The sequence below is a fragment of the Myotis yumanensis genome, unplaced genomic scaffold (assembly GCF_028538775.1).
Source record: "Myotis yumanensis isolate MYYU_CA2020_CCGP unplaced genomic scaffold, mMyoYum1.0.hap1 SCAF_1, whole genome shotgun sequence".
NCBI classification, from domain to species: Eukaryota; Metazoa; Chordata; class Mammalia; order Chiroptera; family Vespertilionidae; genus Myotis; species Myotis yumanensis.
In genome coordinates, this window is record NW_027223752.1 from 102,390,045 (window position 1) to 102,413,100 (window position 23,056).

General features: G+C 41.3%; 1 pseudogene; it reads left to right on the plus strand.

Annotated features, from left to right (window-relative positions):
- The first annotated feature begins 21,474 nt into the window (after positions 1 to 21,474).
- Positions 21,475 to 22,854, plus strand: LOC139004638 (E3 ubiquitin-protein ligase KCMF1-like; annotated as a pseudogene).
- Positions 22,855 to 23,056: the final 202 nt, after the last annotated feature.

Consider the following 23,056-nt stretch of genomic DNA (forward strand, 5'->3'; position numbering starts at 1 on the left):
AATGTACTGATTTTTCAATAAACATTAGCTTTTATTAGTTTTGTCATAAATCAATGAATTATTGAGGAAAAGGATATATCAGAAAAGAATCAATAGTAAATCTTCTAACTTACAAGCTATACTTTAGCTTTATATTCAATGTTATCAAAACCTGGGCTAGCTTAAAGGATTAAATAAAACTATTTTTCTGATGCTAATGGGTTCCTAAAGGAGCCCAAGAGCTATAAAACTCAGGCAATATTGGACCTTTCAATAATACTTATATATTGACTTGTAAAAACAATATTGGAACATTAAAAAACTTACATACTTTCCATCAGGGTAAGGGAAAATATTTTATTGTTGCATTTCCTCTTGAGTGAATGTAATCCATTTTGTTTTGTTTTCTTCATGTCTTAAAAGTATAATTTTATTTTTAAAAAATATATTTTTTATTGTTGATAGTATTACAGATATCTACCATTTCCCCCTTTACCCTTAACCCTACTCATCCCCTTGTAATCCATTAAAGAAAACACTTATAGATTGAGGTATATTGAGGGATACAAAGTTAGGGTGTTTGTGGTCTCTTGCAGCATCTTCCTTTTGAATAGCACACATTGTCTAACTGTAGTTAATGTTATGAGAAACAGAACATCTCTTCAGAGATCTTTTTATATCCTGGACTCAGAGATCCTAGGCCAGAATCTGATCTGATATACAGTGGTTGGCAAACGTAGGTTTACAGCTGTGAGTACATGAAACTCAGAGTTTATTCTTGCATTATTATTTATTAACTAGAGGCCCAGTGCATGAAAATTCATGCACTGGAGGGGGGTCCCTCAGCCTGGCTTGCCCCCTCTCACAGTCCAGGAGCCCTCAGGGGCAAGAGGCGACCCTGCTATCAGGGGAAAGCGATGCCCCTACCACACCTCTGCTGCTGCCACTGCTGGCAGCACAAGCCTTGGCTGGCCCTGTTTACCTGAGCCTCGGGCAGCCCTGGGCGGCTGGACAGCCATCATCTGAGACTTGCCTGTGCCTCGGGCCGGCCCTGGGTGGCTGGGCATCTAACATCTGAGGCTTGCCTGCACCTTGGACTGGCCCTGGGTGGCTGGGGGGCTAAGGGAACTGGGGGACTCTGGAGGCAGGCACACAGGGCGGTCCTGGCCTTGCCACATGCCTGCCACCCTGGTGGGGCTGAGGGGACTGGGCGCTGCCATCTTGTGGCTGTGGGCACCACTGTCTTTGAGGGTGTGGCAGTCAATTAGCATATTCCCTCCTTATTGGCTGTGGGTACCACCATCTTTGCAATAACATAAAGGTCAATTAGCATATTCCCTCTTTATTAGATAGGATTATTGTTTTATTTTCCATACAAGCAACTATAAACCTACTTTTGCCCCATCCTGTATTTTACTACTTGAATAAACTCTTAACCTCAAAAGAAATGAGTGAAGACTTTTGGATTTACAACATGGATTGAAAGGAGAAGATTAAGCCTGTTTCTATTCAGTAAAATTGCTTAGACATTTTCAAATTTCTATGACAACTTCAGTATTCTCTTTCTGCATTTATGATTTCAGATTGTACACAAACATCCCAGCCAGTGTGTCACAGAAGAGGATGTCTCTCAATTGCACAGCTTAGGGATGCGAAGGTCACAACCCAGTTATAGAAACAGCATCTTCCTTAGAAAGGGCACCCCACACTTCATCTCCTCTGAATTCTCTTCAGCACTGGGTACTGGTCACCATTTCTTTCTTCTTCAATCTTTCTTCTCTCTTGGCTTTTGTGACATTATTCTCTTATTTAAAAAATATGTTTTTATTGAGTTCAGAGAGAGGAAGGAAGAGGGAGAGAGGGATAGAAACATCAATGATGAGAGATAATCATTGATTGGCTGCCTCCTACATGTTTCCTACTGGGGATCAAGCCTGCAACCCGGGAATATGCCCTAACTGGGAATCTAACTGTGATCTCCTGGTTCATGGGTCAACCCTCAACCACTGAGCCACACAGGCCGAGCCATTGTTCTCTTCTGATTCTACTTTTATTTCTTAATTTTCCATCTTGGTTTCTCCTTCATTAGGCTCAGCTTGTGGTACTTTATGATGACAACCCTAGCAAAATAACATAGTCATTCATTTGATAAATAGTTATTAGGCCTTGAAGAAAAGACTCATGAGACACAGTTCATTAACAAAATAAATGTGTCATCATCTGGGAGGAGAGGCACATGATTTAGAGATGGGTGCTCTGGAAGCACAGAGAAGGAAAGATGCGCCTCAACCCTATCCTCCCAGCTGCTTAAGACAAACTCTTGGAGGCATCTTTGCCCCCTTTCTGCGATACCATTTCACATCTAATTGATCAGGAAATCAATTTGACTTACATGGTTTAAAAATATATCTTGAATGTGACTACTTCTTCCCCTTCCACTGCTATCATCCTGGTGTGAGCCTCAGTGTATCACCTTTGCATCCCTCAGCCCATCCTCATCACAGCAACCTGGGAACTTTCAAGTTCAGTCATGTCACCCCTTCTACCAAAAGCCCTGCAGTGGTTTCCATTTCACTCATACCAGAAGTTGGTTTCCTTCCCTTGCCTTCTCATACATTCTGCCCAGAACCCCCACCCCCAACTCAGTGCTGATTCTTATCACACCAGGCTCGGTCCTGCCTATGGGCCTTTTCTTTAACTGTATTGTTTTTGCTTGGAATTCTCCCACCTGTCTCCCATATGTATTTGGTGAACTCCCTCATTTTTTTAAGTCTTTGCTCACTTGAAAGGGACAATGAACAACCAAATAGACAAAGTGACATGGCCAGTTGACATTAGTCTGCCTTTGTAATCAGCCACACTAGAACAAGCACTTGGAGGTACACCTAGCACTCCCTCTCACCAAGACTGATCTAGCTGTTGCTGTCTCTGTCAGCAACAGAGACCGATGCTGAGCCCCAGTATGGCACAACTTCTTGAAAAGATGAAGCAACCTCTTGGTAACAAGTGACTACATTAACCACCTTTGCCAATTGAAAGGGCCAATGATGTGTTACCACAGGAACCAGACTGAGAATCCTATGGTTATCAAGAAATGAGAGTTTGGGTACACTACCAGGAAAGCTACCAACACCCATAGAGATAGTAGCTGAGGGTGAGGGGTATGAAAAATGGATAAAGAAGGGAAGAGCAGAGGAGTACCAGTGATAGTCCTGAGATCAGCTGCAGTGACAGGGGTTGAAGTTTGTCCTACCAGCTCCCTCTGTTAAGTTTCCCCTCAAAAAGAGAGATCCACTGGATTTTTGAAGGAGCTTCTCCAAAAAGACATATGGAGAAGTCAGTCCATGAGGCTCAGAGATGGACTGTAGCGGACAGAGGGGTGCACTGCTCAGATCGTCATTTGAGAAAGAACAAACGGGGCAGCTGTAGGAGTGCAGTTAGCTGAGAGTCTCCAGTGCAGCATCTTTGGGATCTGCCTCAGCTTTTGAGCTAAGATCACCCTTTTCCTGGACTCCCAGCCAATGACTGAGCTCATTACAGCCATGTCTGTCCAATGCGGGACCCCTCCAATATGTAGGTAATCTTTACTCCGAAGCAGCCCATCAGATTGACCAAATCTCTGTCTGGCCCACAGTGATGGGGGGCACTCTCTTGTCCATCTTGTTTCCTACCCCGTTTCCTTTTACAGGTGTCAGATCTGAACCATGGTCTGAACCACAAGCCATCTTCATTCTTCCTTATATGTTTTTCACAAACATTAACTCTCTTAGCACCCCAATCTCTTGTTTTTCTAACTCAACCTTACTATCTGCTTGCCTTGGGACCCACTGACACAATGCTCTAATCAGCTGGTTGTAGTCTGTTTAACCACAGATGAAGGCAGTAGGATACAGTAAGTGGCTAGCTGAGGCATGCTAACACATGGAAATATTTATGCCCATTTAAAAAGTTGATTCACAAAGTGGTACCAGATTTTCTTATTATAGTGTTTTTATATTCAGGAACTTTTGCAGTTAAAATATTCTGGAAGTTGAACAGGAAAAGTAAATGAAGATAAATCTAAGTTAATTACAGATGCAAAATTTTTTGTTTGAAATGTTACCATCTACCCTCTCACCCCCCTTTATCCAGTTACACTGGTGTTCTGTGAATTGCAAATATACTTTTCTTGTTATGGAATTTGCTTTTTATATTTGGAAGCAGCTAAATTCAGGGGCAAGAAAACCTCACATTTAGATTACACACCTTCTGTGTAATCTAAATTAAAGATGGTGGTAGATAAACTCCTTCCTTTCCATTTCAATCCTTTCCTGCTTTTTTGATTTCCTAGTGCTATTTGTGACACCATGATCTTCAATATTCAGTGGGTTCAGACATGGCATTAAAAGTAGCTGCCACTTTTTTCTATATTTGAGAACCTTGACATAGCTTAACCCCTTAGGCTCCCAGAAAAAGTCATGTGGCTCCTTACAATGCTTGAAATAAGAGTGGTAGTGGGCAATTTTTTCTGTTTTTTTTTTTTTATTCACTTATTGGAGGAAATAAGTTTTTTCAAAATAACTTTTATACAAAAGACATAATTGTTTACCTCAGATCCTTTCATTGACTTCCCATCATGCTTTTTTTTTTCTTTTCTATTCTTTTAAAGCCTCAAGTCATAGTGTCTTGTCTGGACAGGCTGCTATAACAGAATACCACAGACTGGATAATTTATAAACAACACAAATTTATTTCTCACAGTTCTGGAGCCTGGAAGTCTGAGATTAGGGTGCCAGCATGGTGGGGTGAAGGCCTTCTTTTGGGTCAAACACTTCCTGTTGTGTCTTTACATTGAGGAAGGGCTAGAGAACTCTGTGGGGTCTTCTTTATAAGGGCACTAATTCTATTTGTGAGGGCTCCACCCTCATAACTTTGGGCATTAGGATTTCAACATATTAATTTTAGAGGGACACAACATTCAGACCACAACACGTGGACTTTGAAATTTATTGCATCTTTACTCATCAATCTCTTCCCTTTTTCTTTATTAATAAGTTTTCTCAGACCTTACACTCCAGTGAAGCCATCATACACTGCCCTCTTCCTTCTCCTATTGCTGAATCTTACCAGACTGTTTTTCAGCCTTCCTTGTTTTATCAATATCTCTTTCAATTTTCAGATTCCTTCTTAAGACCTTTTACCTCCTGAAAGTCTGTTCTAACTGCTTCCAAAAGATTTCTTCTTCTTTAGTCATTATCTTAATGCTTCTGTAATCATGAGCTTATTTGTACAAGTGTAATGATACACATATTTGGTGGGAGCATAGTGCTGGTATTCGAGAGAAACAACTGGCAAATTCACCTTTTGTTGTTGTTTTATATACCTACAGTCCAAGTGTCTGTGTGAATAAATGAGAATATGTTTGAAAATCACCATCTTTTATTTATAGATAGAGGCCCGGTGCACGAAATTCATCCACGGGTAGGGTCCCCAGGCCTGGCTGGCAATCAGGGCTGATTGGGGCTTTCCAGCTGCCCGTCAGGCCTTCCTTCCCCTGCTGCCGGCTGCCTGCTGGGGCCTTCCTTCATTCCGTGCTACCCCCTGGTGGTCAGCACACATCATAGCAAGTGATCAGAACTCCCAAGGGGACACTTTGCATATTAGCCTTTTATATATATAGATTGAGGGAATAATTTAGCTTCTTTGTGAGTATTATACAGTTTACTGTCAGAACTAAGGGTTTTATTTAAGTTAACGAAGAATTATACTATAAGTAACCAGAGTGCTAAGCCAAAGACTAACTCATAATTCTGCACTGAAGTGTTAGCTACGGTTAGAGCACACCTATGAGAATATACACAAGTAAACCTCTGAAACTTTCATTTTATATATCTGCTTACTTACCTTCTCATTAAGTCAGACCTCTGGCATCCTTTGTTACCTTTTTGTTTCTAGTTCCTAATACTGTCTGCTGTAGACTGAATATTTGTGTCCCCCCTCTCCTCAGTTTAAATTAAAATCTAATCCCTATTGTGATGGTATTTGGACATGTGGCCTGGGAGTGTGATTATGTCAGGAGGGTAGAGCCTTCATGAATGGGATTGGTGCCCTTTATGAAAGAGGCCCCAGAAAGCTACCCTACCACTCCCACTGTTTGGAGACATGGTGAGAAGATGGTCATCTAGGAACCAGGAAGAGGGTCTTCAAGACTCTGCCAGCACCTTGATCTTATACTTCCAGGCCTCCAAAAATGTGAGAAATAAATTTCTGTTGTTTACAAGCCAAACCAGTTTATAATGTTTTTCTTGTAGAAACTTGAATGAACTAAAACACTATTGAAATTTTTGACTTTTGTTCCATGAAACACTCTCTCAATCTTCACCACAGAATTGTCTGAAAGTTAACTGGCAGTTTAACAGTAATGGAGGAAATCTAGATCCCGGTAGCTTACTCACAGCCATAAAATCTGCATCTTGGGAGCAGAAGGAAAAGGTGTTAAATGTGTCAATGGCAATTAGATGAAATGTTACTCATGGGACAGTTAGGTGATGATGGCTCTAAAGCTGGCTTCCTGTAATTGCAATGGACCAGTTTTCTTTCCTGCTTTGTCCTTCTTTCAATAAAGAAGTCACAATCAGAGTGCTTTTAGCATAAGTGTTCAATTGTCCTCTTTGACTTTTGTCTATTGTAGCAATCCTTGCATTGGGCAAGGACTAATTGAATTTGTGTGTTGTGACCTATTTTAGAGCAGGAGAGGACATGTTTGTGTCTTCCTAAAATCACCGTTCTCTGAGCCATTTAAAACTCTAGTGGACCAAGTGCTGGAGAACATTCCATAGAGAACTTTTATGTTGGTGATCTGCTTCCTGACTATTTAGAGGCTAACGTGGGTCTGTTTTTTGCAGACCATTGACTCTAGATCACTTTTATTTTATTTTATTTATTTTTTTAATCAATTTTTTTTTTTTTTTTACAGAGAGGAAGGGAGAGGGATAGAGAGTTAGAAACATCGATGAGAGAGAAACATCGATCAGCTGCCTCCTGCACACTCCCTACTGGGTATGTGCCTGCAACCAAGGTACATGCCCTTGACCAGAATCGAACCTGGGACCCTTGAGTCCACAGGCTGATTGATGCTCTATCCACTGAGCCAAACCGGTTAGGGCTCCAGATCACTTTTAAATCTCAGTCCCCAAATCTTAATAAGACTAAGCAGTCTTTTGTTTTTATAACTATACAGAAGCTGTTCCAAAAGTAAATTTCACTGACCAATAAATTTCCAAAAAATATTTTGAACACTTGCTTAAGGTTTTCCACCAAAAAAAATTCTTTTGGCCAGGTAAGAACAGTTAAAAAAGAAGATAGACAAAACTACATTTTGTCTATGAATATTTATTATAGCAGATACTATTCCCTTCTTTGTCGACAAAACTCCAATATTTTGTTTGGTGCTTACTCCTCTCCCATGTGAGTCCAAGTTAAATCTTGACTAGTCTAAGGCTCTAAGTCAGCATCCTTGATAGTGATTGGTTTAAGGATAAGCACACCATCCTATTCTGAACAGCATGTGCATGGGGTGGTCTGTTGGCAGATATGCTAGGCATTTTCCATTTGTTTCTTTTTCTACAGAACATTTTTCCCCTTTCTATGCCCCAGGAGGCTGGCCTCTAAAGACTGCCCTACGAAAGCTTCCTTGTCTGCTGGTTTTCCACTTGGTTTGGTTAATGGAGGCACTACTAGGAGCTAAGAGTATTTATTACTCTCCTGCCTCTACTCCCCTCCTGTTGGCTACAATACTGCCAGCAGCTTTATTCTTCCAAAGCACAGACCCTCTCTTCCTCAGCGACAGCCCTCTTTACAGGAGTGGGAATTTCATTTCATCTTCTTATCCCTGCAGGACCAGAAGTAGTGATGGCTGCCTGGTATGACTAACCCTTGGCACTTCACCATAACCTTTTGTCAGTCTGTCCCCTTAACTCTGCCCATGGCCTCAAATAGTTCTTACATCAAAATCACTTCAATTAGATTCTGTGAGAGTGACAACTCTTTTCTTCCCAAACCCTGACAGATACAGGGGCTTTGGGGAATGAGTCTTAAAATGAGATGTAGCAGAAGATCCAGTCCCCCTTGTGCTGGGGGTTGTTGTGTCAGCAGGTGACCCAGGACCTTCGTGGCTGCCATCTTGAACAATGAGGGAGCTGGGCTGAGAGAAACCAACATGCTGTCGATGGCAGAGAAGAAAGCCAGAAGGAGCCTTCCTTGAGGCTGTTGTGCCTTTGCATGAACCACCTCTGAAGATGCTGTGCCATGCGACAGCGTGTTACATGATCTGAGACACTTCCTTATTGTTTATGCTACTTTCAGTTGTGGTCTTGTGTTCCAAGAAGTGAAAGTTTTCTGGGGTCTGATAAAGTAAATGAATAGGGTACAATAACAAAATAACGGGGCGGGTGTGGGAAAATATATTCAAGTAGAGTTGACAGACATACATTTAAAATGACTTGAACAATGGAAAGAGATGATAAACTATGTTCACTAAGACTTGAGCAGGTGGCAAAATTCCCACCACTATTACAAAAGGAAAAGGGGGCATTTTGACTCCAACAGTAGAAAAAACAGGAACTGAGAATAAATGGCAGGCCAAAAATTTAACTAGAATATTTGGGACATTGGTCTTACTTTCCTCAGTGTTTGGTCAACATTGGTATATCCAGTGTTTTTATCCATGGTTTATTTATAAGACAATTCTCTAGTAAAGAAGTTGTTAGAGCCCTGGTCGGTGTGGCTCAATTGGTTGAGTATCATCCCATGCACCTAGAGGTTGCAGGTTTGATTCTCGGTCAGGGCACATGCCTGGGTTGTGGGTTTGATCCCCAGTAGAGGGCATGCCAGAGGCAGCTGATAAATTATTCTCTCTTTCCCTTCTCCTCCCTTCCTCTCTCCCTAAAAATCAATAAAAACATGTATACATACACACACACACACACACACACACACACACACACACGAAGTCACTGGACATTCATTGCTACACACCTATGTCACAGGAAGGCATTGCACCCAATTTAGACATGGGGTAAAGTCAGTGAAACTTGGTGACGGCACCTATCCACAGAAGTCAAGTCAAGCTTCCCTGACCTGATCTTCAGGGCAGCAGCCCCACTCAGGTCTCTTCCTCACCCTGTTCTTGGTGGCTGCCCTCAGGCCCTGACTGCCCAGGCTGGCTGGCTCTGTGCTCTCTGACACATGATCTGGGCTGAGGCTTTCCCTCTCCTTCTTCCTCACGTCCCACCTGGGTTTGCCCAGGATTCTCTAGAACAGGTCCTACCTCCATCCTTGAAACTCCCTTGCTTGTGATTTTCATCTTGTTAAGCACCTGCCTCAGAAAGACATTATTTTTAAAAAAATCTTATTTTATTTATTTACAGATAGTTCTAATTTCAAAATCTCTTGTCTATGAAACTATTTTTCCTAAATTGTTAATGATATAACAGCTGACATAATTGGTTTCCCTATTCTTCCTTTCACTTATTGGACGCACTTCCTTCTCAGTCTTGACTCCCTGTAGCCCTTCCCCAGCAAATCTCAGAAGGGAAGTGGGAAGGAGAATAAGAAAAAAGGAGGACATGGTGTAAGTTGGTGGTCTAGTTTCATTTTTTTGCATGTACCTATCCAATTTTCCCAACACCATTTATTGAAGAGCCTGTCTTGACTCCATTGTATGCTGTTGCTTCCTTTGTCAAATGTTGAGTGTAATGGCTTGGGTCGATATCTGGGTTCTCTATTCTGTTCCATTGATCTATATGCCTGTTCTGTGCCAGTACCAGGCTGTTTTGAGTATAGTGGATTTGTAGTATAACTTGATATCTGCTATTGTGATTCCTCCAACTTTGTTTTTCTTTTCAAGATTGCTGTGACTATTGGGGGTCCTTTTTGGTTCCATATATATTTTTGTAGGGTTTGTTCTAGGCCTGTGAAATATGCCATTGATATTTTAATGGGATTGCATTGAATCTATAGATTGCTTTGGGTAGTATGGACATTTTAATGATGTTGATTCTACCAACCCATGAACATGGTATATTCTTCCTCTAGCTCTTTTTTCAATGTCCTGTAGTTTTCTGAGTACAGATCTTTTACCTCCTTGGTTAAGTTTGTTCCTAAGTATCTTAAATTTTTGTTGTTGTTACAATGGTAAATGGGGTGTTTTCATTTTTTGCTTTCGTTTCTGTTTCTGAAATTTCATTATTGGTGTATAAAAATGCCATTGATTTCTGTGTATTAATTTTGTATCCTGCTACGTTGCCAAATTCATTCATCTAGACCACCAACCCACACCATACACAAGAATAAACTGAAAATGGATAAAAGACCTAAATATAAATTGTGAAACCATAAAAATCTTAGAAGAAACCATAGGCAGCAAAATTTTAGACATCTCTCATAGCAATATGTTTACTGATACATCTTCTAGGGCAAAGGAAACTAAGGAAAAAATAAACAAACGGGAGCACATCAAAATAAAAAGCTTCTTTACAGCAAAAGAAACCATCAACAAAATAATAAGAGAGCCCACTGTGTGGGAGAAAATATTTGCCAATGATACTTCTGATAAGGGGTTTATTTCCAAAATATCTAAGGAACTCATACAACTTAACAAAAAGAAGACAAGCAATCCAATTAAAAAATGGGCAAAGGACCTAAATAGACACTTCTCTTAAGTGGAACTACAGAAGGCCAAGACACATATGGGAAAATACTCAAAGTTATTCATCTTCCGAGAGATGCAAATTAAAATGACAATGAGGTATCACCTCACACCTGTCAGAATGGCAATCATCAACAAATCAACAAAGGACAAGTGTTGGCAAGGATGTGGAGAAAAGGGAACCCTAGTACACTGCTGATGGGAATGCAGATTGGTGTAGCCACTGTGGAAAACAGTATGGAGTTTCCTCAAAAAATTAAAAATGGAACTCCCATTTGACCCAATGATCCCTTTCTAGGAATATAACTTAAAAATTTTGAAACACCAGTCAGAAGGAACATATACACCCCTATATTCATAGCAACACAATTTACAATAGCTAAGATCTGGAAATAGCTCAAATGTTCATCAGCAGATGAGTGGATTAAAAAGCCTGTGCTACATCTACACAATGGAATACTACATGGTGGCATAAAATAAGGAACTCTTACCATTTGCAACAGCATAGACAGACCTGAAGAGTCTTATGGTAAGCGAAATAAGCTGGTCAGAGAAAGATACGTATCACATGATCTCACTCATATGCGAAATCTAATGAACAAAATAAACTGATGAACAAAATAGATCCAGAGACATAGAACCATGAGAAGACTGATGAATTTCAGAGGGAAGGTGGGGTGGAGAGTATGTGGAGGGAGAGTGTATGGAGGGGAAACTTATATGCATATATGCATAGCTCATGGACACAGACAATATTGTGGCAAAAACTTGGGAAGGGCTTGTGTGGGGAGGAGGGAGTTAATGGGGGAAAAACTCTACACATGCCAAAAACAAAACAAAACAAAACAAAACAAAACAAAGCAAAGGGGACATCTGTAATACTTTCAACAATAAAGGTAAATTAAAAAAAAAAGGAGGACAAAGAGAAGCCAAAATGATTATTTTATAATGAAAGTAGTAGAGACATCAGATAAAAACCTTTGAGGCCTGGTCTTTTCATGATCCCATTAACTTAATGTTAGATTGGAGGCAAGAGTGCAGGGCTTGTCATTTCTTCTTGGGTGAGCTATTTGCATGAGTGATGGGGGATTTGGAGGCCATGCATAAAACTTATTCAATGAAAATTATAGAATAATCAGATTTGCCTACCCAACCTAGCAAGTAAGTTGGAGAAAAATGATTAGTCCATCCCTTGAACTGAAGACAATTCAATTGAATCAGTGCTTTCTGATGGTGTGGATTTAGGCCAGGAGCCACTGAGGTCTGCAGGCCTTTCCAGCTGTGTGTTTGGAGAGTTCTTAAGTGAGAACACATGTGCTGAGAATCCAGCATCAGATATTTTCATTGTAGGGGAAGATGGTAAATGGTATGCCCCTAAAAAAAAAAAAAAAAGACACTTGCTCCCTGCAATGTATAAGGCAAAAGAGGGACAGCACCGAGGGATCCCAGTCAAAATGATCTTGGGCTAGGCTTCGAGTCCATTGCTTCTTCCTGGTGTGGGGAATTTGGGGAACTCAGCCTCTGTCTAAGCTTTCTGTGTCTCTATGACACTGAAAGTGAACAATCCTGTTTTTTTAAAAAAATTATTTATGAAATAATCAATTATTTATTTATAAAATAATCAATCCTGTTCTGTCCACCTCTCAGAGTGAAGAGTATCAAGTGATACAAAATGGTAGCCTGTTTTGAAGTGTAGCATGCACTTCACACACAGGGTACCACTGAGGTGTTGCTAGTACATGCGACCCAGTGACAAGGTTATGCGGGATTGTGAACTCTATGGGTCAGTGTCTCTTGCAGAGGTGGGTTGGAACAAGGTGCAACCTTTCCCCAGGTTGCTTAAATTGGCCAGAAGACATAATTTTATCAAGGCTAGTGTCCAGTGTACTGGATAATGGGAGGAAGGATGACACATCTCAACCAGGACATTTATAAACGGATGTGTGCTTTTACTGTCAGACCTAAGAGAGGACACAACATTTAACACATTTGATAATAAAACCACCTGGCATTTAAAAATCAAAATTATAATGTTTGTTTAAGAAAATGATATGTAGCTATGTTTTTGATTCATGTTCTGTTGGCTCCTTCTTCTAAGTATTTCTTAAATCTGCCTGCTTCCCCATCACCACTGCTGCTTTATTCCATGCTGATCACATCAGCCTCGTCTCTCCCTCTAGTCTCTTTTCTCCTGCAATCTACCATCTGCACCAACCCAGAATTATCTCTAGGACTCCATTTTAATTACACCACTTTCTTGCTTAACACCCTCCAGAATGTCCCCATTGCCTTCAGGATAAAGCCAAAATTCCTTACCAGGGCACACAAAGCCCTGACTTACCTCTCCAGCCACGTGGCTCATTACCATTCTATTCAACATTCAGGATGCCCTGAGTGCTCTCAGTCCCTGGCCCTTCTAGGCTCCGGCTTGTCTCAGATGGTCACACATCTCTTTCTCTAGCCTGCTCTTCTGAGCCAAATCCCACTCTTCCTTCGCAAGCCCCACAGCTGGACGAGGCTGCTCCTCAGTGCTCCCTGTGCATGCTTGTCCCACCTTTACACTTCACTCTCAGCTCACAGCCTCTCCTCCTCCTCCTCCTCCTCCTCCTCCTCCTCCTCCTCCTCCTCCTCCTCTTCCTCCTCCTCCTTCTTCTTCTTCTTCTTCTTCTTCTTCTTCTTCTTCTTCTTCTTCTTCTTCTTCTTCTTCTTCTTCTTCAAGAAATGGGCTTAGCAAACAAGTTCTAGAGGTAGGTCAGGCCCTTGGAACTTGGGAGTGAGAAAGCTAAGTGGAGAGGGAGAGGGAGAAGGGTGGGTGTGCTCTCATGAGGGAGAATGCATGGGGTTCTGTATCCTGGAGATATTAGGGGAGGTCCTAGGGAAAGATCTTTATTTTTTGTTTTTTAATATATTTTTATTGATTTCAGAGAGGAAGGGAGATCAAGAGAGAAAGATAGAAACATCAGTGATGATAGAGAATCATTGATAGGCTGTCTCCTGCACGCCCCACACTGGGGATCAAGCCCACAACCTGGGCATGTACTCTGACCAGGAATCGAACCATGATCTCCTTGTTTGTAGGTCGACGCTCAACCACTGAGTCACAGCAGCCAGGCACCTCACACTCTTTAAGGAGTGGGAACTCTCTAAACTACCCTCCAGATCCTTAGTCCAACCATTTTTTCTCCTTCTTCCTTCCTTCAGTTAAAATGATCCAAGTGTCCCTACCCTGTCCAAGGTAGGCACCTCTGCTCTGGACATTATCCCCTCATCTTCTCAAGGACTCCTGCTTTTATTCTCCCCTACATCTCCAACCTTGTCAATCCCCCCTTTCGACGGGACCATTCCCACCAGCATGCAAACGTTCTTAAAGTTTTCTTAATCCTTTAGAGAATCTCCAGCTGCCATTCCATTTCTCTGCCTTTTATGCATAAAATTCTTGGAAGAGTTGTCTGGACAAGCTGCTTCACCTCCTCTCCACACTGGCCAGGCTTCCCTCACCACGGTTCGATGGCAGTAGCCCTGTCCCAGGTAAGCAGTGACCTCCACTTTGCTCACTCAGGGCTCAGTTTTCTGTCCTGATCAGGTGCCTCCTTCGCAGTAGTCACCATCTGGCCTGGGCTTCCTTCTCTTTCCCAGTCTCCTACTGGCTCCTCACCCGCCAACCCAGCTATGCTCTGTTCCTGCACCTATTCCTTCTCTTGCCACATTCCCTGTGGGTGGTCTCAACTTGACCCAGAGATTTAACTAACACTTATTTGCTGGTGATTCCTGAATTTACAGCCTCAGCTCAGACTGCTCCTCTGAACTCCAGGCTTATGTAACCCACTGCCTACTCCAAATTTTCACATAGCTGTTTCACAAGTCTCTCAAATGCAATATGTACCAGAATGAATTCTTCATTCCTGCCACTTCAATCTATTGCTCGCCCCCCCCCCCCTCCATCTTCCTTATCTCAATAAATCACCCACTTGCTCCATCCAGAAACTGGATGACCAACTTGTGTCTTTTGTTTGCTTACCTTCAGAGTCAGTTTGTCAGAAATTCCTATCTAGTCCACCTCTAAAACATACCTCTTGTTTGTCCACTTGTTGCCACCACCTCTTCTGTCCCTATAGTCCAAGCCACTCTCCACTTGGAACGTGGTCTCCTGCTTCCACTTGGGGAAGGCAGCTCTAATCTGTTCCTATACAGCATCTAGAAAAAGTGCGATGGCTGCATAAAATTTTCGGTGGCTCCTCACTGTACAGCTCATCTGGCTCTGTTTGATTTGGCCCTTGTCTTCCTTCAAGTCCTCCTTCTCCTGTCATGGCCTCGCCCTCTTCATCACACATGACCTGTGATAATTGCTCGGTTCACTGATTTACATTCAGTGACTGCCCCTGGCAGGGAGATTGTGCAAATAAATATTTGCTTTGATTGTTGCATTTAATGCTGTGCACTAGATCCTGGAATAATTAGGATGAACCAAAGAAAGTCCCCGCCATAAAGGAGCCCTTAGTCTGGTGAGTGACACAAATGTGTGCACAGAAAATATTTACTATTTGACGTGATAGGTGTGACCATGGAGGGGCAGCCACACCTGGAGCCAGAGAGGCTCAGGAAAGGATTCTCAGGGAAGGAAACATTTGAAGTGAGTTGATGAGCCTCTACAGAAATCTAAAACAGCATATAAAAATAATAACCTTAGGAAATAAAATAATGGAAAAATATCCTAAGTTATTAATACCTGGGGCCTCTGGCTTTTAGCTTGGTGAAAGTTTTCTTTCCTTCTTTTTTGGTATTTCCAAATATTCCATCATAAATTTATTTTTTTATAGTAAAAAAAGTTAAAAATTTGGTAGGAAATAGTTCTTTGACAAATACACACACAGAGGTATTGTAACACATGACAGACTGGGGTTTCTCACTGTAATTTTTCTCATCTGTTTCTGGAAGTCAGTTACAGGTACTGGAAATAAAAGTTTTTCTTGAAATATTTTTTTTTTTGCCAAAACAAACAAACAAAAAAGTAGAAGAAAAGGATGGAAAATGTTGAAATCTTTTTACTCAGTTTGCAAGTTGAGTGGGTAGTAAGCAAGGGATAGAGGAGAAAAGAAGACAGGATTTTCTTGGGATATTCCACTTGTGAGAGTCAGTGGGTATTTTACAGGTACCAGCTAGTCCTTCCTGAAAATCCTCTCAGGGGACAGGCTGTGGAGCGGCAATAAGAAAGATAAATGCTTTTCCGGGGAGTAATTTTAGTGCAGTATGGAAAATGTGAAGAGAAAAAAAATTAAAGATTGAATGGAAAATCCATCCACAGGCCAACCCACACCACAGAAGCAGTAAGGACCACATGTCCTAATTAGCCCCACACCAGGTAGAGGCCTAGCTCTGGGCAAATACCTCCTTCCCTTGTGGCAGGCAGCCTGGGGAGAGAGCATTCATTCATACTACATGCCCCCAAAGCAGCTATTACTTTGGGGGAGCAGAAATATTGGAAAGCATAAAAACCAAGACCACCAAGCTGTGAACTTTCCCCCTTATTCAACGATGCAAGTATATTTTTCTGTAATGGGTATTTAGATGTTTCTGAATGGGACATTCAGAATGCAGGCACTGTGGGGGCTGAGGGAGCTGCTTTCTATCTCTGATCCCTCTATATTTCCACTTCTGAAAAGTGTCTATTTAAGTCCTTTGCTCATTTTTTGATTGGATTGTTTATCTTCCTTTTTGTTAAGATGTATGAGTTCCCCATAAATTTTGGATATTAGGCCCTTATCAGATATAACATTGGTTAATATGGTCTCCCATGCTGTGGGCTTTCTTGTTGTTTTGTTGATGGTTTCTTTTACTAAAACCATTTTCCCTAAGAACAGGAACAAGACAGGGATGCCCACTCTCACCACTCCTGTTCGACATAGTACTGGAAATACTAGCCATTGCGATCAGACAAGAAGAAATAAAAGGCATCCAAATTGAAAGAGAAGAAGTAAAACTGTATTATTCAAAGATGACATGATACTCTACATAGAAAACCCTAAAGACTCCATCCATAAAAAAACTACTAGATTTAATAAATGAATTTGGCAATGTAGCAGGATACAAAATTAACACCCAGAAATCTATGGCTTTTTTATACACCAATAATGAACTCACAGAAGGAGAAACAAACAAACAAACAAACAAACAAACAAAACCAATCCCATTTACCCTTGCACCAAAAAAATAAATAAAATTAAGATACCTAGGAATAAACTTAACTAAGAAGGTCAAAGACCTGTACTCGGAAAACTACAGGACATTGAAAAAAGAGATAGAGGAAGATATAAACAAATGAAAGAATATACCGTGTTCATGGATTGGTAGAATCAACATCATTAAAATGTCCATACTGCCCAAAGCAATCTATAGATTTAATGCAATCCCCATTAAAATACCAGCGGCATATTTCACAGACCTAGAACAAACTCTCCAAAAATTCATCTGGAATAAAAAAAGACCCCGAATAGCTGCAGCAATCTTTAGAAAGAAGAACAAAGTTGGAGGGATCACAATACCAGATATCAAGCTATATTACAAAGCCACTGTTCTCAAAACTGCCTGGTTCTGGCACAAGAACAGATATATAGAGCAATGGAATAGAATAGAGAACCCAGAAATAGACCCAAGCCATTATGCTCAATTAATATTTGACAAAGGAGGCAAGAGCATACAATGGAGCAAGACAGTCTCTTCAATAAATGGTGTTGGGAAAATTGGAAAGATATATGCAAAAAATGAAACTAGACCACCAGCTTACACCATACACAAAAATAAACTCAAAATGGATAAAGGACTTAAACATAAGATGGGAAACCATAAGAATTTTAGAAGAATCCATAGACAGCAAAATATCAGACATATGTTGTAGCAATATCTTTACCAATACAGCTCCCAGGGCAAAGGAAACTAAGGAGAAAATAAACAAATGGGACTACATCAAAATAAAAGCTTCTAGTAGTTTTTTGATGGAGCCTTTAGGGTGTTCTATCTGCAAATAATGAGAGTTTTACTTCCTCCTTTCCAATTTGGCTGCCTTTTATTTCTTCTTCTCTGATCACTATGGTTGGGATTTTCAGTACTATGTGGAACAGGAGTGGTGAAAGAGGGCATCCCTGTCTTGTTTCTGTTCTTAGGGGAAGTGGTTTTAGTTTTTGCCCATTGAGTATGATGTTGACTGTGGGTATGTCATATATGGTTTTTATTATGTTGAGGTATTATCACTCTACTACCACTTTGCTGAGAGTTTTTATCAAAAAAGGTGTTGTATTTTGTTGAATGCTTTTTCTGCATTTATTGAAATGATCATGTGATATTTGTCTTTCAATCTGTTTATGTGATGTATCACATTTATTGATTTGTGAATATTGTACCAGCCTTGCATCTCTGGCATGAATCCCACTTGGTCAGGGTGTATGATATTTTTAATGTATTGCTGGATCCGACTTGCTAAAATTTTGTTGAGGATTTTAGTGTCTATGTTCATCAGGGATGTTGGCCTGTAGTTCTCTTTCTTTGTTGTGTCTTTATGTAATTTTGGAATTAGGGTAATGTTAGCCCCATAGAAAGAGTTTAGAAGTGTTCCTTTTAAATTTTTTGGAATAGTTTGAGGAGGGTAGGTGTTAGTTCATCTTTGAATATTTGGTAAAACTCCCTTGTGAATCCATCTGGACCAGGGCTTTTGTTTGCTGGGAGGTTTTTTTAAAAAATTATTATTATTACTGCTTCAATTTCATCAGTAGTTATTAGCCTACTCAGGTTTTCTGATTCTTCCTGATTGAGTTTTGGAAGGTTGTATTTTTCTAGGAGTATATGTGACCATCCTGGTTTAAAAACTGCATGGCTTAAGCCCCAGACAACCCTTCAGTCTTGGAAAAATTGGGATGGTTGATCACCTACTTGGAATTGAAGTTTAAATAAATCAAAACAATGAGACAACTGAGACAACACACTTGATATCAGGTTTTAGTTTCCTTTTTGTGTGTGGGATGAACCCTGCCCACAATCATTTTACTAAAGGGCATTGGAGTGGAAAAGGCAAGGAGAAGAACAGCGAGGGAAAAGGAGTACGGTTGGAATGCTTTTTTGCAACAAGTCTCTGTACTTCAGTGGAGAGAAACTTCCGGAATTCTCAGGCAGACTTCGATACCTTTTTCCTTGTGTGTGCACCACTTTTCATACCATATTCCATATCAGCAAACATAAAAATTTCAATTCATGTATGTGTTTCTAACCTCCTCTTCAGAAGAGATACAACTTTTCATTTTGGTATTTTTAGCACCAGGCACTGTGCCTAGTACATAGTGGTTGCTTAATAAATTGAAAGTGATTTAATAAGTGCACACCCGGGGGAAGGGAATTGTTAAAGAAAAATGGAAAGTTCTCACATTTGCTTTCAAATCCATTGTGGAGCAAGATATGAACATTTGCCTGGTGGGTTTTATTTTACATTTTTTCTTAGATACATAAAATGGAAATCAAATCTATTTATCTTTGCTGAATTAGAAAAATTATTTTCCTCTGGCAAGGGGTAGGGAGGTAAGGGTGGGTGGTAATGGCAAGGGCATCTTCTTAGTTCAAAACACAAATATCTGTCCTGCCTTCTGGGAAGAGGTTAGGCAAGTCTGCCTCCACCAGAGAAAGCTACCAGCCTCATGGGCTGACTGTCTTGTCTCCATAGTAGAGCGAAGGGATATTGTTCCATCTTCCCAAACTGCTCCTGATAACCATCTACCGGGTGCCATAGCTGTGCAGCTGCCCTAAGAGAACCTCATCCCTGATCTGCATCTGGGACACCAATAAGTGCAAAGGAGGAAGAGTGTATGAAGAACTTTCATGCCTTATTGGGAAACTGAGGTGAGGATATACATTCCCTCCTTTTCTCCCTCTCTCTTGCCTTTCATGCCTCCCCCCCTCCTTCCTTAATTCTGCTAGTGTGTGTGTGTTTTAATTTCAAAGTTATTGTTGATATTTGAACAAAGCAGGGGTTAGGGGTGCTGGCACCCTGTGCAGTCAAAAATCTATGTGTAATTTTAGACTCCCCCCAAACTTAACTACTGTTGACAGAAAGACTTTCTGATAATATAAACAGTTGATTAATACATATTTTGTACGTTTAATGTATTGCATACTGTATTCTTACAATAAAGTAACCAAGAGAAAAGAAAATGTTATTAAGAAAATCATAAGGAAGAGAAAATACACTTACAGTATGGTATGTGTTTATTGAAAAACAAACAAACCCATGTAGAAATGGACCTGTGCAGTTCAAACCTGTGTTGTCCAAGGGTCAACTGCAATGTATGTTTGTATACAAAAGGCTCAAACACTCAGAATGTGGGAGTGTCTCTTTCACCAGAAAACATCTCCTTTATCCTGTAGCAGTCGATGTGATGTGCGTTGCTACCTCTGCCTATTTCTCTAGAAGACAGGTCATCTCCAGGGCTGTGATCACCCTCAATAATGGAACGTTGCCTTTTTTGCCACTTCACTGTGTTTGTGACTCCATCAGACTTGGCTCACCTTTCTGGATCTGCCTTTCAGCTTGGCATATCCTTCTCCCCAGGACTTCTTCCTTTTCCTTTTGTTTGTTGCCAGGCTCCTTTGAGGTATAACCCTCCCCTCCCTGCCCCCTACCTAGCTTGCTTTCTAGAAAAGCTTCCCTGCAAAACTTGAGGCTTCCTGTAATGCTCTTCACAGCGATTTCTCAGGGCTTAAACTGAACCCAAGTGGTGTGCTCTATTTCTCCCACATTGACCCTATCAAAAGTGAGAGCATTGTCCACTAAACTCGACTAGTAATATAAAGCTGACATATTCCAGGTTTTCTAACAGGGAGATTTCTCCTGAGAGCAAAATGGTTGGACTTCCAGGCTTGCTGTTTTTTTTAATTTTTAAAAATATTTTTATTGATTTCAGAGCGGAAGGGAGAAGGAGAGATAGAAACATCAATGATGAGAGAGAATCACTGATCTGCTGCCTTCTGCACACCCCCTACTGGGAGCTGGGGCTTGAGCCCACAACCCGGGCATGTGCCCTGACCAGGAATCGAACCTTGATATCCTGGGTCATAGGTTCACGTTCAACCTCTGAGCCACACAGGTTAGCCTGTAGGCTTAGTTTTTAAATTTTGATACCATTGAGTCCTAAATACTTGCAATGGAATTCAACAAATGCTAAAGGCAATAGAACAAATACAGACCTAGAGATGAACACAAACCTAAATCATCTGGCTGATAAAATAATATTTCATTTCAGATTGACGGCTCCACATCATTGTCTCCTCACATAGCTTTCCTCCGGCCGTCACAGGACAGTGGGCATCTTTGATTCAATCTCTTGGAAGGATTTCCAAGCATTGATAGATTACTCCAAGTAGAGAACCAAAAATGTGAGTCTCATAACAACAAAGGTGTCCGCTCTCATTCCTGTCTCAGGGGAATCACTGGGATTCCATTTTATTTCTAAATCTCCTCTCCTCCATGCCACTCCCTTCAAGCATCAGATTCCAGCAGAGCCAGCCTAATCCATACAAAGGGGCACACACCACTAGAGGAGGGAGTGTTGTGTCCTAATATAACCCTTTTCTAGTTCCCAGAATGCCTGGATGTAGATTTTAGAAATAGGAATCAAGAAATGGAGAAATTAGGCCGCCAGCACGGGAGCACTTCCCCGCTCACCCATCTCAGAAGCTGCAGCCAAGCCAGAGCATCCAGGGGGAGCCTGTGTGGGCAGCACCAAGACCTGCCAGGGAACACCGCAGCGCGCTGTGCCGTCTGCTGAGTTAGGATGTCCCAACATGAGGGTGTCAGCTGTGATGCACGTTTAAAAGGAAAATTTTGAGGTTGCAAGATACATGCTTAATTTGCTACAGTTACTGTCTTGGTGCATCTTGTTATGAAAGTAGTGCAACAACAGAGCATACAACTGACCACCCAGTGCAGTGCATACTAGCAAGGGTAGAATTTGATTTGTACTATGGTGGGGACGCTTTCTCTGCAGAGCAGCCACAGTCCTTTACTTGTCCCTATTGTGGAAAAATGGCTTATACAGAAACACCTCTTCACAAACATGTTGCTTCTGAACATGCAGAGACATCAACAGAAGTGCTCTGCCCTGTCTGTGCAGCACTACTGGAGGTGGCCCTGGTCCTGCCACAAACGACTGTGCCGCTCATCTTACACTTGAACACAGAACTCCTAGAGATTTAGATGAACTGGGTGGTGTTCGACATGTACCTAGAATGTTTCACCTTGGCTGGGAATTAGGAGGTCCTCCTGCTCATAGATCAAACAGACACTTTAAATTTTTTATTTTTCATTTTTTTTAGTTAATCCTCACCCAAGGATATTTTTTCCATTGCTTTTCAGAGAGAGTGAAAAGGAGGGAGGGCAGAAGGGGAATAGAGACAGAGAGGGAAATATTGATGGGAGAGAAACACATGGATTGGGATGTGTCTCCTGCAGGCACCCAAACCAGGACCAGGGATCAAACCTGCAACCCAGATAGCACCCTTGACCTGGAATCATTCGGTTGGCAGGCATACCCTGTCTTAGCCACACTGGCCAGGGCCAAACATGCACTTTACTAGCAATTCTACTGGTGGACTTTCTACTTCTCAGAGTTCATGTTCTCCAAGCAATAGGGGTGCCACGGATCCTATTGCTGAGCTTTTATCTCAGTGGTCAGGAGTGAGACGTTCTGCAGGAGGATAGCTTAATTCTGGCCCTGTTGCTTCTCAATTACAACTGTAGATGCAGCTGCAGTTAGAACTGCCAGCAACTGGAGACCACACATGACACAAGCTGTGCACTAACACAGGCTCACCGCTACAATCACACCATCACACCAACAACCAACACAGTTAACACAGAACGTCAGCACACTATCCAGAATTCCCAATTTCTTTTAACAAGGTGGAATGATCCTAACATGTTAGAAACAGAGTGTCAATCCATAGAAAGTGAGTGTGCAGACGGCAGCCTGTCCAGGAGCTCCTTCCATCTACTTTTCTGGGCGAAGAGAGCTCCTCTTCAGACGAGGTGGGAGGCGGGGATGGCAGAATTTAGTGCTATGGACTGTGTAGATATTATGCCTTTAGATATTGCTTTAGAAGACCTAAGTTTAAAAGAGAATAATGGAAGAAACCTGGCCCCACCTCCTCTTTGATGGCAGCCCCGATCCTCACACAATGTCCTCTGTGCTGTATTTGCCAATGAAAGTGGACAACAGCTAGATTGCATTGTTTGGTGATTGTAATTTCAGGTCTGTCACTCTTGTTACTTTGAGGACATTCAAAAGGAAGAGAGAAAATATATATGATAATCATTTTCACTTAACTATTTTTTTATTTCTAGCAGGGAAATGTAGG